The 10,766-nt window shown below is 43.9% G+C and overlaps 1 protein-coding gene across 1 annotated transcript in view; it reads left to right on the top strand.

Moving 5' to 3' along the window:
• Positions 1–2,126: 2,126 nt before the first annotated feature.
• JAK1 (Janus kinase 1) overlaps positions 2,127–10,766 on the top strand; it is a 61,516-nt gene continuing 52,876 nt past the window's right edge. The window contains exon 1 of the mRNA XM_015823569.1: positions 2,127–2,384. The gene's annotated coding sequence lies outside the window, so the exon portion shown is untranslated. The remainder of the gene's footprint in view (positions 2,385–10,766) is intronic.

Genomic DNA, 10,766 nt, shown 5'->3' with positions numbered 1-10,766 from the left:
TACCCCCCGAGATCCGGACGATTCCGGATCTCTTAACCTTCCGCCGCGCCCTCAAGACATGGCTTTTTCAACAAGCGGGCCTGACCTAGGGTGAGTTTTAAATAGGGACAATTTTTAACGATTTTAAAGAGCCACAGCTACCAATATTTGGGTTTTAATTGGTTTTTAGTAGGGGAAATTTTTTGTATGATGTTTTAATTCGCTGTGAGCCGCCCTGAGTCCCATGGGGAGAAGGGCGGCATATAAATCCTGTTAAATAAATAAATAAATAAATAAATAAATAAGCCAGGGGTGTCAAGCTGCCGGTCCACGGGCCGGACGCATCATGCGGAAGCCGCGCCCACCCCATTGCCGTTGTGCGACATCACATGATGTTGCGAGTTTGACATGTCTGATCTATGGATACCAACAGATCGGAAGATGTGGAGAGACCTGGTCCATAGAATCGCCAAGAGTTGGACATGACTGAATGGATAACATCATATACTCTCTCTCTGTCTCTGTCTCTGTGTGTGTCTCTCTCTGTGTGTGTGTGTGGTGACATAATAGCAGTCTTCCAATATCTAAGGGGGTGCTGAAAGAAGAGGGAGTCAACCTATTCTCCAAAGCACCCAAGGAAATAACAAGAAGCAATGGATGGAAATTTATGGATAGCTCCAACTTAGAATTAAGGAGAAATTTCCTGACAGTGAGAACAATTAGTCAATGGAATGGCTTGCCTTCAGAAGTTGTGGATGGTCCATCATTCCAGGTTTTTAAGATGAGATTGCAGTGCCATTTGTCTGAAATGGTATAAGATCTCCTGCTTAAGCAGGAGATTGGGCTAGAAGACCTCCGAAGTCTATTCTATTCTATTCTATTCTATTCTACTCTACTCTACTCTACTCTACTCTACTCTACTCTACTCTACTCTACTCTACTCTACTCTACTCGAATAGGATTAGAATTCATGGTCTCCCTGTTTCTAGCCTGATGCCTTAACCGCTAAATCAAACTGATTCTTAAGAGAGCTTGTTTGTATATGTCATGTTTATTTATATTTACTGTATTAAAAATTAAATTTATTTAAAAGATTTGTATGGCTGCCCATGTTAAACACAGCTCTGGGCAGCTTACAAAATTGATGCATTAGCTGCTGCTATTGCTTTTTACAATGTTTGATGGGATTTTAATATTGTATTATTTTTCAACATCGGCTAGCAAATAATTTTGATTTTAAGGACTCCTGAGAGGGTCTTGGGGACTTCCGGGCATACATTTTTAAGAAACACTTTCTTGGTTTATATAATCCCATAGGCCTATTCATTGCAAGATGCTGCTTAGTGCTTCTGCCATCCAGAATAGAATAGGCACCAGGTTAAAAACCAGGAGCCTGAGTTCTAGTTCCCCCCCTCCCCTCTTGGGCATGAAAGCCACCTGGCTGACTTTGGGCCAGTCACGTTTTCTCAGCCTCAGGATGGAGCCAATGACAACCACATCTGAAAATCTTGCCGAGAAAATGGCAATGATTTATTCAAGCATTTTGAATTAATCAACATTGACTCAAAAGGCACATACTGAAAAAGAATATGTAATTAATAAGTTAACAATGAGCTTGGTGCAGTGATTAAGGCATCAGGCTAGAAACCAGGAGATTGTGAGTTCTAGTTCCTCCTTAGGTACGAAAGTCGAGTGACTTTGGACCAGTCACTATCTCTCAGTCCAACCTACATCACAGGACTGTTTTTAATGGGGAAAATGGAGGAAGGAGTATTTAGGTACGTTCGCTGCCTTGAGTTACTTATATAAAATTGTAAAATCGGGAAACAAACAAACAAACAAACAAATAGTAAAATAGGTAAATCCTGAATTTGATTAAGATAGAAGCTGCAGAGGCAACAGTTTGAAAAATAGTTTATAAGCCAAGTCGCAGTTCTTCCTTATGTTTTTAATGCGCTACTGCCTGGTGATGCGGGTAAAAGAAAGAGGCTGACGTCAGGTCAATCACCTTCGGCTGAAATCTTGGAACAGAGATATATATCCTTTTAAGAAATAGGATATCCCCGGGTTAAAAAAACAACAAAAAAAAAACAAGCTTCGCTTCGCGGTCTTCAGTGCGCCTGCTCTGGGCAATCCCCAGCGCATGCGCAGAGCGCGAGAGCGGTGGCGTCTTCGTAGGGACCGAACAACGCTGGCGCTGGGCGACTCAGTCGGCATCCAGCGGGGGCGTCGTCGTCGTCGTCGTCGTCGATTTCGGACATAACGCGGTCCGGGGCTGCGACAACGCCTGGAAATCCCCACCGTCTCTCCGCCATCCAGGCGGGAGAAGAGGGCATGCCGGGCAGGGAGTGAGAGCGGGCTGGGTGGCCCGCACCCTGTTTTCATCTGGGAGAACGTCTGAAGGGGTGAGTGCGGGGGCGGAGGGGAAAGCGGGGCTTCGCCCTGGTTTCAGCTGGTGGCCTCCAGAGGGGGAAAAAGGGGGCGGACGGGGGACCCCGGGAAAGAAGAGGGGCAGCGGGGAAGGCAGCCCCCCTCGTCTCTCTCTCTGCACCCCGCGGGGCAAAGGCTGGAGCTGCCTCCTCGCCTCCCCCCCGGGGTAGGAGCCAGGCTAATCAGACCCTTCGCCTTCCCTGCGCGGCGCGGGCAACTCGCCTGCCTCCCTTCCGCTCCATTTTGCTTCCCCACCATCTCCTCCCGCGGGAGGGCAGGGCCCTTGTCAGCAGGCGGTAGCTTGATCCCGGGGTAGGAAGAGCCAGGTGATTGGAGGGAGTCCTCGGGCTGGGCATGTTGGTGAGATAAGTTCGCAGCGAAAGGAAAGAAGAACGAGAAAAAGGAAGCGAGCCCGCTTCCTTCCCTTTTACATATACGTCCTCATGCTGTAGCTGTCAACAGCCCCCTCCGGTTGGGTATGGCAGACATCCTGTTTATAAAAGTGGTTCTTCAGACGGCTGCTTCTGCTTCCAAGTATCTTTTTCCCCTCCTCCCCTCGTAGGCTTCCATTTCTTCAAGTCGTCTTCTTGGACTTTGCCCAAAGAGGATCAAATGCTGATCATTGTTGCAGGTTGTCAGGTTTCCCCCCCCCCCCACCTCCTATGGCAGTGGTGGCGAACCTATGGCACGGGTGCCAGAGGTGGCACTCAGAGCCCTCTCTGGGGGCACGCGCATCGTCGCCCCAGTCCTAGGCCTTCAGCTGGGTTTTATAAAATCTTTTCGCTTTAGGCCTCCGCCGCCGTGTGCAAAAAAAAAAAAGGTTCAATCAACCAGTCAATTTCAACTTCTCGCGGGGAAAAAAAATCTTGCAAAGTTGGAATTGATTGATTGAACTTTTTAGTCCCACCCAGTCTGCCGTTATCACCGCAGCCACGCCCACCCAATGGGCCACACCCAGCCAATAGGCCACACCCACCCGGCACCCGACAATGCATAAGTGGGTTTGGGGTTGCAGTTTGGGCACTCATTCTCTAAAAGGTTCACCATCACTGTCCTATGGTTTCTTGTTCGGTGGCTGCGACAATGTTGATAAAAGGCAAGGAGAGTGGTCTTCACTAACTGACAACGTGGTGGATTTAGGAAATCTATTTAGCTTTTTGCAGCCACTTTCCCTCTGGTTGATATTTTTAGGGTTTTTTTTTGTTTCCCGAAGATTGGTCGGCTTTATGTTCTCCGAAGTCAACCATATTTGGGTTGCTATATGTCAGTGGTGGCGAACCTATGGCACGGGTGCCAGAGGCGGCACTCAGAGCCCTCTCTGTGGGCACGCATGCCGTCGCCCCACTCCTAGGCCTTCAGCTGGGTTTTATAAAATCTTTTCCCTTTAGGCCTCTGCCACCGTGTAAAAAAAAAAAAAAGGTTCAATCAATCAGTCAATTTCAACTTCTCGCGGGAAAAAAAAAAAGATCTTGCAGTCTGCTGTTACCCCCGCAGCCACGCCCACCCAATGGGCCACACCCAGCCAATGGGCCACACCCACCCGGCACCCGACGATGCATAAGTGGGTTTTGGGTTGCAGTTTGGGCACTCGGTCTCTAAAAGGTTCGCCATCACTGCTATATGTAGTAATTAAGGAGAGTAATTAATAGCAAACATGGTGCAGGTAGTCCTCGATTTATGATCACAGTTGAGCCCCAAATTTCTGTTGCTAAGTGGAACATTTGAGTTTTGTCCCATTTTACGACCTTTCTTGACAGAGCTGTTAGGTGACTCACTGCAGTTGTTAAATTAGTAATACGGTTAAGTGAATCTGGCTTCCCCATTGACTTTGCTTGTCAGAAGGTCATAAAAGGTGATCACATGACCTTGAGACATTGCAAATGTCATAAATATGGAACCGGTTGTCAAGCGTCTGAATTTTATCATATGACCATGGGAATGCTGCAACGGTCGTAAGTGTGAAAAACGGTCAGAAGGCACTTTTTTCAGTGCTGTTGTAACTTGGAACGGTCACTAAATGAACTGTTGTAAGTCAAAGTAACTGTTGTAAGTTATTGCCTGTTCACCGCCGTGAGTCCCATAAGGGAGATAGGGCGGTATATAAATTTAAATAATAAAATAATAAATAAATAAAAATAAAGACTACCTGTAAATCCAATGCTCCTGCCTTTTGGAGGAGCATCCCTCCCTCTGTGATCAATTAGCTTACCTGCCTTTAAAGATCTGTGGTTTTTTTTTTCACCCAAGTATTGAGTGTGAGAGTAAAAGACTTGCTGGATGAGTTGGTTTTTTTAGTTCTTTTTTTTCCTTCCAGCATTTATATGTTTATGTTGTCTTGAATTGCGGTTTTTATACTTTGTTTTATTATGTGATATTGATTTGTACTTTTATTTGTGATGTATACTCTTGAATTATGTGCAAAGTAGGTTTAATATTGTTTTAAATCACACTAGGCAATTCCTTGCATATAGTGGGATAAGGAAAGATATGTCAATCCAAAACAAATAGGGGAACATAATAAGGAAAGGAACCAATGTCTTCAGAGTCTTGCAGAATAGGAATTTTGTCATGGAAAAAAAGTCTCCATAGTAACGTAGCCAAAAAATGAAAGGCACCATTTGTCTTATGTAGAAAATGATGCACAAGTGGTACATTCAATTCTAGGATGTCTTTTCCAATTTGTAAAACTTGGCTTGGGGGAAAGAGATTGGTCGTCCTGTTATTGATTAAAAATCAGAGATGGGCAAGTGAAAAAAATGCCTGTGACACAAACACCTACTCCATATGTACTTATATGTAAGGCCATGATGCAAATAAAAAGTATGGGGTTTGTGTTGTGACATTACACATTTCATCATGTTGGGGTTGTCACGGCTATCTGCAAATGCTGATGTTAAAATTAGAAAATATTAAAATAGTATTTGCTAACTGGTAGAAAATGGCAGAATTGAGTAACTATTAGTTTATAGTAAAAAAAAACAACAACAACCCAACTCTTTCCCATCTCTTTAAATTTTTCCAGTATAAAGTATTAGCAAATTAAATTACTGAATATAGAAATCAGGAACTTTTCCTGTAGGCCTCTTATTAAAAATAAAGTTTAGACTTTATTTCTGTACAAGATCGCTTGAAATATGTGGGGCTTCTTTTGCATGTTTACTTTGTGCTTTTTCCTTCAACTCAGTATTGACTCCTAGTGACTGTCAGAACAAGTCCCTGCAGTTTCCTTGGCAAGATTTTGGGAAGTGTTTTGCCATTGCTTAGGGCTGAGCAAGAGTGACTAGTCCAGGGGTAGGCAACCTTGGCTCTTTTATGACTCGTGGACTTCAACTCCCAGAATTCCTGAGCCAGCCATGCTGGCTCAGGAATTCTGGGAGTTGAAGTCCACGAGTCATAAAAGAGCCAAGGTTGCCTACCCCTGGACTAGCCCAAGCTGGCTTTGCCTAAAATGGAACTAGAACCACGGTCTCCTGGTTTCTAGCTTGATTCTTTAACCACTACACCAAATGTACTTATAATTGACCATAAAATGCTATTTTGCTGTGACTAAAAGTATAACCCACATCCTGTGAGCTTCCTGTCTGTTCAAGTATATATGTATAATTTATATCCTTATGAAGAATGGCTGAATGTCACTCGGTGAACTTACAGCTGCCTTTCTGCGAAAAATAGATGTTTCTTCTTTTTAAGGGGAAATGTAGGAAAACAGACTTCAAGCTGAAGCCATTTAAATGTTACTGTAAAACAGAGGAGTTGCGGTGCTTTTGCTGAACCTTGAATTACGCAGCAGTATATGGTTTAGCTTATGGGCTTCCGTAGAAAGGCTTTATGTAAACCTGGCTTAAGGTAATGAGGTCATATTTGAAGGGTTCATAATAGCTTATGTTGATGAATAACAGTGTTACTGTAACAGGTTTCCATGTAAAACGACGGTTCAGTCCTTTTTTGTAAGTTTGAGTATCTCAATTTATGTCATATGCCCGTGGTGGCGAACCTATGGCACGTGTGCCACAGGTGGCACGCAGAGCCCTCTCTGTGGGCACTCGCACTCTCTCCCCAGTCCTAGGCCTTCAGCTGGGTTTTAGAAAACCCTTTCACTTTAGGCCTCTGCCGCCGTCTGCAAAAAAAAAAAAAGGTTCAATCAATCAATTTCAACTTCTTAGGGGAAAAAAAAGATCTCACAAAGTTGGAATTGATTGATTGATTGAACTTTTTAGTCCCACCCAGTCTGCCGTTACCACCGCAGCCATGCCCACCCAATGGGCCACACCCACCCAATGGGCCACGCCCACCCAGCACCCGACGATACATAAGTGGGTTTTGGGTTGCAGTTTGGGTGGGACTAGGTTCGCCATCACTGTCATATGCTAATATTGCAAATGAAGGCAAATATGTGTGACCCAGGATAATGTTGCAGGATCTAAGAATATTCTCTGTATTAGAGAATATTCAGAAAAGGCAGGCACAGCCACACTCCCTCTATGTATTAATGATTCACCTGTGGAGATTGTGAGCAGCATCAAATTTCTGGGTGTGCAGCTAACGAATAGGCTGGCTTGGTCGCTCAACAGCAAGACATTGGTGAAGCGGGCACAGCAGTACCTGCATTTTCTACATTGCGTGACAAAGGTACATCCTCCTTCCCCTGTCCTTACCACTTTCCATAGAGGGATATCCAGAGCATCCTGTCATATTATGCCTTACAGTCTGGTTTGGAAGCATCACTGCTTCAGACAGGAAGGCGGTGCAGAGAGTGGTGAGGATGGCAGAAAAGATTATTGGCAGTTCACTCCCTTCTGTCCAGGACATAGCATATAAGTGTTGCTTGAGCAAGGTCCCCAGGATTGTCTGGGACACTGCACATCCTCTTCACACCTGTTTTCTTGTTACCTATCTATCTATCTATCTAGTTATCTATCTATTGAATGAAAAATTTAAACAGTTAACAATATGTTTTAAGAGGTTAATTTACAAGCAAGAAGGATATGGGCAGTTTTATAAACAAGACTAATAAGTTAGGAAAACTGATTAAATTTCTAACATGACAGAAGCCTAAAAAAGGGACTGATAAAAAAAGACATCATAGATGTGAGTAGAAACACAAAAATGACTAAATAACAAACTATGTGATGTTGTTGAAGTATTGTCCCTGTGCATGAATGTTGTAGGGTTTTAGATGGCTTCAACTGAATCCTGGCAAGACAGAGGGGTGCTGTTTTTTTGGGGGGGTGTCTGGTTCTTTTTACCATATTTGGTACTGGATCAGTGGCACTGCCCCAGACAGATCTGGTGCGCAATCTGGGAGTCCTTTTAAACTCGGGATTCCTGATGGAGGAGCAGTCCTAGCTAGAAGGGCCTTTGCACAGTTTCCTGTTATGTCCCAGTTGTACCCTTTCCTGGATAGTGAGGTTCTACTTTCAGTCATTTATGCCTGGTTATCTCCACAATGGACTATTGTAATATGCTGTATATGGGGCATTCCTTGAAAAGCATCTGAGGGGAATGGGCTGTTAAGTATGAAATATAAATAAATCTGGAAGCTTCAGCTAGTGCAAAATATGACTGTGCAGAGAGTTATGTGTGGCCCTAGAAAAATACATATTACAGCTCTACTCTGAGTGCTGTATCAGTTGCCAATTTAGTTCTGGGTAAAATCTAAGGTGCTGTTTTTGATCTTTAAAGGCCTTCCTGGCATGGCCCCCAGTTACTTTGAGATAAAATATGGCCCAAAGAAGTTCAAGAATGAGTGAGTGAGTTGCGTTTGATTATTTTCAGCTGCAGTTGCAATTCTTGTGCTTGGATCTGTATTGCTATGTGGGTGGGGAATATGGGACAGCAGGAGGCCAGATTTTGAAACAAGTTGGAGAGAAATAGGGAGGCAGACTATTTTCCAATAACTTAGTCTTATAACCGATGGACATAAAATAGATACAGAAAAATGCCTGGAAACCTCAAGCTGATAGTGAGAAGCAAGGTATCTGCATGCCTAGAACAGTGCATGCTATATCTCTGCCTCACAAGCTGCATTGATTGCCAGTTTATTCCCACATCCAATTCAAGGAGCTGGTTTTAATCTTTAAAGCTCTTCATGGCATGGACTGAGGGACCGCCTCTCCCTGATTACATTAGCACAGGGGTCCCCAAACTATGGGCCACGGCCTGGGACTGGGCTGCAGGCTCCTGGCCAGTGGGCTGCAGAAATGGCTGGCCGGTGCAGGCTCATGTGGGCATGCATTCCCCCCATTTGCGCTAGCGCCCGCAGCCCCATTTGCACATGCACGCGGGTGCAAACGGGGACACTAGTGTGGGGTGGGTGTCCATCGCCATTTGCACATGCAGAAATGGGGGGCTAGCCTGGGTGACCCGTTTGTGTATGCGTGAACAGGACCACTAGCTGCCACAGGGTTTACGCGGCCATTTGCACATGTGCACGGCACCAGCACATGCCACATGCATGAACAGCTAGTGCTGCAGCAGTATTTGTGGCCCCGTGCATGCGCGTGTGAGCCCCAAAAGGTTGGAGACCTCTGCATTAGCATACCACATGAGATCTGCCAGAGAAGGCATGCTACGTGAATCATTCAGGTAGGCGCCTATGTTTGGTAGGTTCTAGGAGATGTGTCTACCTTAGTGAACATTCTTCCTCCAACACTAGATTGGCTCCATCTCTTGACATTCTGGAAATCCCTCAACACCTGTTTATGTTATCAGATCTGCAACTCTGAAGACATGCCTTGATAGCTTCATTGCTGAAGAAGCTATTTTTATTCTTTCTGTGCCTAAGGTTTTTATATTTTTTTAATAATTTTTTAATGTGAATTTTATATTTTTTATATTTGTTGTTTAATTTGACTGTTGTTTAACAGCCCAGAGTAGCTGTTTGTGAAATGGGTGAATATACAAATTTGGTTAATAAAATTTTTTCATATCCATGAGAACTAGATAGTCTGCATTTTACTGAAATTATCAATGAATTTGGATGCTGTTAACTATTTTATCCTTATCCTTTGGGTTTCTCACAAAGTTGGTTGAAGGCATCATTTTGTAAGGGTTCTAAATTTTGCTAAAGGTCAAGTCTCTTGTAGTAACTCTATCTTGAGTTTGGAGTTTAACTATTATCTTCATCTTAGAAAAGTCTTCAGACATCTGACTTGAGTCTTTTAATATCACCTTGAAACTGCTGGGAAATGTTATGGAGAATTCTGCAATACATTACTACTGGTGATGACAGATTTTTTTTCATGACTGCTTTTAAAGCTGTCTGCAGGAAATGTAATTAATTTTAGCTACCTTACAGTTGCAAGAAAAAGTATGTGAACCCCTTGGGATAACGCGGAGTTTTGCATGAATTGGTCATAAAATGTGCTCTGAACGTCATCTAAGTCACAACAATAGAAAAACACAGTCTGCTGAAAATAATAATACACAAACATTACATGTTGCCATGGTTTAATTGAACATAACATGTAAACATTCACAGTCCAGACAATGTAGAAATACTTTCAAATAGTCCTGGGTGGCTCACAAGCAGGCTGGTTGGGTAAACAATTCCTACAGCAAGGCGTGAGTATGGTTGGGCGGGGTGGGTTGCTGCCAACTGCAAGAAGGCATGCACATGGATGCCATGGTACAATTGCCCCAGGTGTGTGTGTGTGGGGGGGTGGCTGCTGCCTAGTTTGGGAGAGGACACAGGTGTCTGATGTAGCATGGGTGCAAGTGGATGGATGCTGCAGAGTGCAAGTGGGAGGGTGCTGCTGATGCACACACTACACAGTACAAGATTCCTGGAATCATCTTCTCTGTAGCCAGACTCTTTGGGAGAAGCAGTGGCAGGATCAGCCTATGACCTTCCCAATTGGTTTCCCCATTGATTTTGCTTGTGGGAAGCTGGCAGGGAAGGTTGCAAATGGTGATCATGTGATTGTGGGATGCAGTCTGGTTGCCCAGCACCTGGATCATGATCACAAGGATGTTGGGATGAAGACCAGTTGTAAGTACCACTCGCTTCCAGTGTAACTTCAAACGGTTGTTGAGGACTACTGTACACCATTGATCCAAATCTTATTTTGATTGAATTTTTCTAATAAGAGCTAAATTTGCCTATCATTATCTGATCATCCTCTTTTGTGAGGCTCAACAGTGCCTCCTCAGACATCTGGTAAGGTGATCTCCACCCTAATAAAACCGAATAAATGGAAATTAATTGCTTCCAAAAAGTGCCTTTCTCACGTAATCCCATTTATCCACTGATATAAACACATGTGCACACATCTGCACTTTTATCTTAATGCCAAGGTCATTATAAAGTTTAGCCACTGGATAATACAAGTTTGTTCCTTAGAACTAGGACATTAGGG

The sequence above is a fragment of the Protobothrops mucrosquamatus genome, unplaced genomic scaffold (genome assembly GCF_001527695.2).
Source record: "Protobothrops mucrosquamatus isolate PMUCROS unplaced genomic scaffold, P.Mucros_1.0 scaffold1915, whole genome shotgun sequence".
Taxonomy (NCBI): domain Eukaryota; kingdom Metazoa; phylum Chordata; class Lepidosauria; order Squamata; family Viperidae; genus Protobothrops; species Protobothrops mucrosquamatus.
The sequence above is the reverse complement of the archived record's forward strand: the minus strand, read 5'-3'. Positions and strand labels throughout refer to the sequence as shown.